Consider the following 7,500-nt stretch of genomic DNA (forward strand, 5'->3'; position numbering starts at 1 on the left):
CCAAAAACCCAACGAGTCATTGAGGTGTTTTGCTGAGGATACACTATTCGTGTATCTCCCCAAGAAAGCCCTCACGTCCTCATCTTTAACATAAGGGTTATAGATGTTCACCGTTATAACTCTAAAGTTATTTCTCGCCAAACTGATCACCTCGTAGTTGCTCATCGGCCTTTCCTCTCCCACTTCTCTTGCTTTTTCCAGTACCTTGTCGTGCATCTCCTCTGTTTTCAATGACACTTCATAAGCCTTTTCCAAAGGATTATTTTGTAGGCAAAAAACATCCTTCACTGTCAATTTAAACACCCCAATCAGGATGGTCCTGCCAAACGTTCCCCTCTCAAGAGGCTCTTCCTCCTTATCCTTCCATCTAAAACGAACCGTGTTCGCAAGCCCAATAACCGGCACCGACCTATGAAAATCACTCTGCTCCATCCCCCAATGAGACTGGAGCACTTGACTCCACTCACGCTCTCTTCTCAGACAACAAATACCCGACAAGAAAAAAAAAAACACAACCGACCAAAAGTCCTTACAACAAAAACCAAAAACCTTTACCGCCCTCCTATCTACGACCTTTTGACTAAGCGAGCTCTGGGGCACCTCGGTACCAAGCTTGATCTTAGCCAAAAGGCCGAGAAGCGATAACCCACAAATGGAACCCTGCACCCGCCGGGCACCCGGGGGTCTCGGCAGACTTTGGCGGTTGGTTGGTTTGGCAAAAGGTGGCGGCTCCTCCTCCCCCCCCCACCCACCCACCCACCCACCCAACCTTTCCCTGGCGACAGACAGGCGGGTGTTTTTTATTTTATTTTTTAAAGTCGCTAATTCGTCTTTAAGTCACTAGCTCTTTACGCCTAGTGCGACGACTATTTGTTCAAAGCCCGGCAAATACGCCAGTCGTCGGGCTTGAACTCAATTGCCCTTAGCGACTACTTGGGAGTGAGTGGAAAAATACACCCACCGCTACGATTCTAAGTCAAACGCATGAGCAAAAAGTCTCTGCATCATCTCTGTCAATTTCTCTTGAAACAAGATATAGCGGGCTCTGCCAGAAGCAAAGCCCTTCCAAAAATACGTTGAACTCATGAGTGTTCCTCTCCACGGAAGTCTTTAGTAAAAGGCGAAAGGCTTGTGCGTAATGAAGAGAAACCAGAGTCGTATGGAAGTCAGAGGTCGGGGCCCGAGACACACACACTGTGCACTCTAGGCCGGTAACTCGCGGGTGGTCACCCAACCCACTCTGCCAACTTTTCGAGGGCTGTGTGTGGGTAAAAAGTCACAGACAGACAGACAGACAGACAGACAGACAGACAGACAGACACTCACTCACTATCCTGGCCAACGTTTTTTTTTTTTTTTTTTTTTTTTTTTTTTTTTTTTTTTAAGTAAAATGGCGGGAAACGGGGGAACCCATGAAAAGCGCTTCGCCCTACTTTCACTTTGGATCTTTCTTCTTTTTCCTTGCTAGCTTTGTCTCTTTCTTTTTTATCCTTGACAACGGGAGAATGCACCGTTCCCGGAGGTACTGCAATACCGGGTCGATGCGTGGAGCGGACGGAGCAAGCCCCATTTCCGACTCCCTGTTCGAAAAATCCATTTAATATGTAGTCCCCCGATGGGGGACGTATCAGATATTAAACTGATAAGAACAGATTTTTTTTATAAAATATATTTATTACCATCAAAAACCAACAAAAAATCTTCCAATCTTACATCATTTTCAAATTATATTTCTCTAACCAACCAAAACCCTATCCAATAATTAAACAATAGCAAAAACCAAAACCAAAAAACCTCTAGGGGAGCATCTTCCCTCCCCTTATCTCCCAACCACCCATAAACCCAACAATCCCAATCCAAAATTGTCACTCAGGACCCTCTCCCAACACCTAACTCCCTCCCTTCATTTCCCACTCAATTCCATTAACTGGCGATCCAGCTCCTCCAGAGGTGTTAAAGAAGAAAAGGAAGAAAGAAAAGAGGAAGACCCCGAAGGTCCTGCCACCTCTCCCCCCACCCCCCCCCCCCCCCCCACCATCCACAGGCTCCACTCTTTTCTCCCTCTTCTTTTTATGCAATGGCGCCAAAAGTTCACCTTTCTCCCTTGCCTTATCCTCCTCCTCGTAAAGAAAATTCCGCCTCAACCTATCCCTATGCTTCCTCTCACATTTTTCCAGCTCCCTCCTAAATTCCCTTTCCCCCAACATCTCACCCTCCAGCTTCAATATCGCAAAAATCCTATTATATTTCACACTCCCCCAGGTCCTTATCATCCCTTCCTCCTTCTCCATCTCAAACATTTTTCCTATGATCAGCCTTTTTGTTTCCTCTACCCTTAACGCTTCTGTTTTATGTGATTCCACCGCTCCCTTCCCCTCCTCTTTCCCTTTCTCCTTCCTTTTCTCTCCTTTTCCCTCCTTCCCCTCCTCCCCCTCTACCCCAACTTCCTTTCCCCCAGACAAACCCTCCTCCCTAACCTTCTTCTCATACTCCTTTATCACCCTCTCCAATTCCCCTACCTTCCAGCCCTTTACTGGCCCCTTCTTCTCTACCCTCTCCCTCACCATTCTAAGAACTTCGTTTTTCTGTCCCATGTCCAACTCCTCCTCCTCCATTTCTTCTTCCTCCTCCTCTCCCTCTGTCCCAACCCCTTCCCCTTCCATTTCGACCACCACTCCTTCTGTCCCGGCCTCCCCTCCTTCTGTCCCGGCCTCCCCTCCTTCTGTCCCGGCCTGCCCTCCTTCTGTCCCGGCCTCCACTCCTTCTGTCCCGGCCTCCACTCCTTCTGTCCCAGCCGCCACTCCTTCTGTCCCAGCTCTCTTCTCCTCTTCCTCCTCTTCTCTGTCAGACTCCTTTGGTGCAGTTCTTCCCCCTCTGCCACCACCTTCTTCCCGCTCCTCTTCTCTTCTACCCCCATCCCCCGCTCTCGCTCCCCCCCCAGCTGCAGACGCGTATGACCTGCGCCTAGCCGGGCAGTCTCGCCACAGGTGCTCCACCGAGCCACACCCGTGACACGCCTTAGGCTCACTACAGTCCCTCGCCTCGTGCTCGACCGACCCACAGTACCTGCACTTCTTTCCGCTGCACGAGGCCGAGGTATGGCCATAGGCCATACAACGCCTGCAAAATGGCGGCTGACGGGCATAGAACAACGTCCCCCTGTCAGCCCCCAGGGAGAACATAGCCGGAGGATGGAGGTAACCTCCGAAACCCCTCGGGTCCTCCCTCAAGAGGACCTGGAAACTTCTCTTCCCAGTCCAAAAACCCAACGAGTCATTGAGGTGTTTTGCTGAGGATACACTATTCGTGTATCTCCCCAAGAAAGCCCTCACGTCCTCATCTTTAACATAAGGGTTATAGATGTTCACCGTTATAACTCTAAAGTTATTTCTCGCCAAACTGATCACCTCGTAGTTGCTCATCGGCCTTTCCTCTCCCACTTCTCTTGCTTTTTCCAGTACCTTGTCGTGCATCTCCTCTGTTTTCAATGACACTTCATAAGCCTTTTCCAAAGGATTATTTTGTAGGCAAAAAACATCCTTCACTGTCAATTTAAACACCCCAATCAGGATGGTCCTGCCAAACGTTCCCCTCTCAAGAGGCTCTTCCTCCTTATCCTTCCATCTAAAACGAACCGTGTTCGCAAGCCCAATAACCGGCACCGACCTATGAAAATCACTCTGCTCCATCCCCCAATGAGACTGGAGCACTTGACTCCACTCACGCTCTCTTCTCAGACAACAAATACCCGACAAGAAAAAAAAAAAACACAACCGACCAAAAGTCCTTACAACAAAAACCAAAAACCTTTACCGCCCTCCTATCTACGACCTTTTGACTAAGCGAGCTCTGGGGCACCTCGGTACCAAGCTTGATCTTAGCCAAAAGGCCGAGAAGCGATAACCCACAAATGGAACCCTGCACCCGCCGGGCACCCGGGGGTCTCGGCAGACTTTGGCGGTTGGTTGGTTTGGCAAAAGGTGGCGGCTCCTCCTCCCCCCCCCACCCACCCACCCACCCACCCAACCTTTCCCTGGCGACAGACAGGCGGGTGTTTTTTATTTTATTTTTTAAAGTCGCTAATTCGTCTTTAAGTCACTAGCTCTTTACGCCTAGTGCGACGACTATTTGTTCAAAGCCCGGCAAATACGCCAGTCGTCGGGCTTGAACTCAATTGCCCTTAGCGACTACTTGGGAGTGAGTGGAAAAATACACCCACCGCTACGATTCTAAGTCAAACGCATGAGCAAAAAGTCTCTGCATCATCTCTGTCAATTTCTCTTGAAACAAGATATAGCGGGCTCTGCCAGAAGCAAAGCCCTTCCAAAAATACGTTGAACTCATGAGTGTTCCTCTCCACGGAAGTCTTTAGTAAAAGGCGAAAGGCTTGTGCGTAATGAAGAGAAACCAGAGTCGTATGGAAGTCAGAGGTCGGGGCCCGAGACACACACACTGTGCACTCTAGGCCGGTAACTCGCGGGTGGTCACCCAACCCACTCTGCCAACTTTTCGAGGGCTGTGTGTGGGTAAAAAGTCACAGACAGACAGACAGACAGACAGACAGACAGACAGACAGACAGACACTCACTCACTATCCTGGCCAACGTTTTTTTTTTTTTTTTTTTTTTTTTTTTTTTTTTTTAAGTAAAATGGCGGGAAACGGGGGAACCCATGAAAAGCGCTTCGCCCTACTTTCACTTTGGATCTTTCTTCTTTTTCCTTGCTAGCTTTGTCTCTTTCTTTTTTATCCTTGACAACGGGAGAATGCACCGTTCCCGGAGGTACTGCAATACCGGGTCGATGCGTGGAGCGGACGGAGCAAGCCCCATTTCCGACTCCCTGTTCGAAAAATCCATTTAATATGTAGTCCCCCGATGGGGGACGTATCAGATATTAAACTGATAAGAACAGATTTTTTTTTATAAAATATATTTATTACCTTCATAAACCAACTCAAATCTTCCAATTTACATAATTTCAAATCATTTCTTTTAAACCAACAAAATCATTCTCAAAATTCTACTAAATAACCAAACCAATCCTCAATTTTCCATAAATTCAAAATAATATCTTCCTAACAAACCTTTATTACCTCCAAAACCTTAACTCTTCAATCTTTACATACCATCAAAAACTATATTTCTCTAACCAACAAAAAACCTCTCCATAAATTAACAACCGCCAAAAATAATAACTTCTAGAGGAGCATCCTCCCTCCCGCTCCCCTCTCCCATCTAACCACCAACACAAAATTACCATTCAGTGCCATCTCCCTCCCTCTGTCCCACCCTCAAAGCCCTCCCTTCACCCTCCTCCACACTACTGACCGGGGACCCTATGCCCCCATACAGGTATCCTGTACCTCCCTCCATCCCCCTGCTCAATGCCATCACCTGGCGGTCCAACTCCTCCAGCGGAGTGAAAGAAGAAGAAGGAGAGGGAGCCCACGAAGGTCCTGCCACTTCTCCCTCTCCCCCCCTCTCCCCACCCTCTCTCCTCCTCCCGCTGTCCACAGGCTCCACCCTCTTCTTCCTCCTCTTTTCCTGTAACGACCCCAAGGGTCCCATTCTCTCCCTCTCCCTATCCTCCTCCTCATACATCCCCTTCTCCCTCATCTCCTTTCCAAATTCCCTCTCATACCCTTCAAGCACCCTCTTAAAATCCTCGTCCTTCATCTTCCTCAACCACTTTGTAAGAGATGAAGAAGTATTCTTATATTCCCCCCTCACCCATGTCTCCCTCGGCCCTGTCAATTCTTCCCTCTCCCGTATAGCCCCATACAAAGCTCTTCTCTTCTCCTCCTCTATCCTACCTATTTTCTTCCTCCCAACCCCCTCCTCTTTCCCTTTCTCCTTCCTTTTCTCTCCTTTTCCCTCCTTCCCTTCCTCCCCCTCTAACCCAACCACCACTCCTACCATTTCTACCTCCTCTCCTTCTGTCCCAACCTCCTCTCCTTCAACCATTACTCCTTCCATCCTGGTCACCTCTCCTTCTGTCCCTGCCACCACTCCTTCTGTCCCAGCCACCACTCCTTCTGTCCCGTCCACCACTCCTTCTATCTCGGCCACCACTCCCTCTGTCCCGGCCACCTCTCCTTCTGTCCCGGCCACCACTCCTTCTGTCCCATCCTCCTCTCCTTCTTTCCCGTCCCTCTTCTTCTCTTTCTCCTCTTCTCTCTCTGGCTCCTTCGGTGCAGTTCCTCCTCCTCTGCCACCATCTCCTGCGCGCTCCTCTCCTCTTCTACCCCCATCCCCCGCTCTCGCTCCCCCCCCCGCTGCAGACGCGTATGACCTCTGCCTGGCAGGGCAGTCACGCCACAGGTGTGCTACTGAGTCACACCCGTGACATGCCTTCGGCTTGACACACTCCCTCGCCTCGTGCTCGCCCGACCCACAGTACCTGCACTTCTTCTCACTGCATGATGCTAAAGTATGGCCGTAGGCCATACAACGCCTGCAATACGGGGGCTGACGTGCGTAATGCAACGTCCCCCTGTCAGCCCCCAGGGAGAACATCGCCGGAGGATGGAGGTAACCACCCACCCCCTTTGGGTCCTCCCTAAGAAGGGCCTGAAACCCTCTCTTCCCAGTCCAAAACCCCATAGAGTCTCTGAGGAGCCTCGCTGAGGATACATTGTCCATATACCTCCCCAGGAAGCTCCTCACCTCATCGTCTTTCACGTGGGGGTTAAACATTATAATTGTCACCACCCGGAAGTTACTCTTTGCCAGGTTCGTCACTTCATAATGGCTCAACGGCCTAGTCTTGCTTAAATCTTCAGCTTTCTTCAATATTTCTCCATGCTTCTCCTCACTATGAAATGTCACGTCAAAAGCCCTCTCCATAGGATTTTCTTGTAGGCACAAAACTTCCTTTACCTCGAGCTTCAGTAACCCCATCAATATGTTTCTTCCGAAAACCTCTCTCCCGATAGGCTCCATGTCTTTCTCCCTCCATGCGAACCTCATTGCATTAGTTAAACCAATTCCTTGTACCGATTTATTGAAACTATTTCTCGCCATTTCTAAAACAACAAAACCAACCCGTTCCAACAACGAAACAAACTCTCCCAAAGGAAGCCACAAGCAAACCAAAAATACCGCCTTGTAACCGATACCTTCCCACAATCTACCTCATCGCCTTCCTACTTCGACCTTTTGACTCAGCGAGCTCTGGGGCACCTCGGTACCAAGCTTGATCTGAGCCAAAAGGCCGAGAAGCGATAACCCACAAATGGAACCCTGCACCCGCCGGGCACCCGGGGGTCTCGGCAGACTTTGGCGGTTGGTTGGTTTGGCAAAAGGTGGCGGCTCCTCCTCCCCCCCCCACCCACCCACCCACCCACCCAACCTTTCCCTGGCGACAGACAGGCGGGTGTTTTTTATTTTATTTTTTAAAGTCGCTAATTCGTCTTTAAGTCACTAGCTCTTTACGCCTAGTGCGACGACTATTTGTTCAAAGCCCGGCAAATACGCCAGTCGTCGGGCTTGAACTCAATTG

At 49.6% G+C, this 7,500-nt stretch overlaps 2 non-coding genes and 2 pseudogenes across 2 annotated transcripts; all 4 read right to left on the bottom strand.

The window, feature by feature from the left end:
* Positions 1-1,041: 1,041 nt before the first annotated feature.
* On the bottom strand, positions 1,042-1,158 carry LOC120035764. The gene has a single exon (XR_005474290.1). It is a non-coding gene; the product is annotated as a U5 spliceosomal RNA (small nuclear RNA).
* A 342-nt stretch (positions 1,159-1,500) lies between these two features.
* On the bottom strand, positions 1,501-1,672 carry LOC120035818 (annotated as a pseudogene).
* A 2,627-nt stretch (positions 1,673-4,299) lies between these two features.
* On the bottom strand, positions 4,300-4,416 carry LOC120035765. Its single transcript, XR_005474291.1, has one exon. It is a non-coding gene; the product is annotated as a U5 spliceosomal RNA (small nuclear RNA).
* Positions 4,417-4,759: 343 nt separating this feature from the next.
* On the bottom strand, positions 4,760-4,932 carry LOC120035816 (annotated as a pseudogene).
* Between the last annotated feature and the right edge of the window lie 2,568 nt (positions 4,933-7,500).

The sequence above is a fragment of the Salvelinus namaycush genome, unplaced genomic scaffold (genome assembly GCF_016432855.1).
Source record: "Salvelinus namaycush isolate Seneca unplaced genomic scaffold, SaNama_1.0 Scaffold1108, whole genome shotgun sequence".
Taxonomy (NCBI): domain Eukaryota; kingdom Metazoa; phylum Chordata; class Actinopteri; order Salmoniformes; family Salmonidae; genus Salvelinus; species Salvelinus namaycush.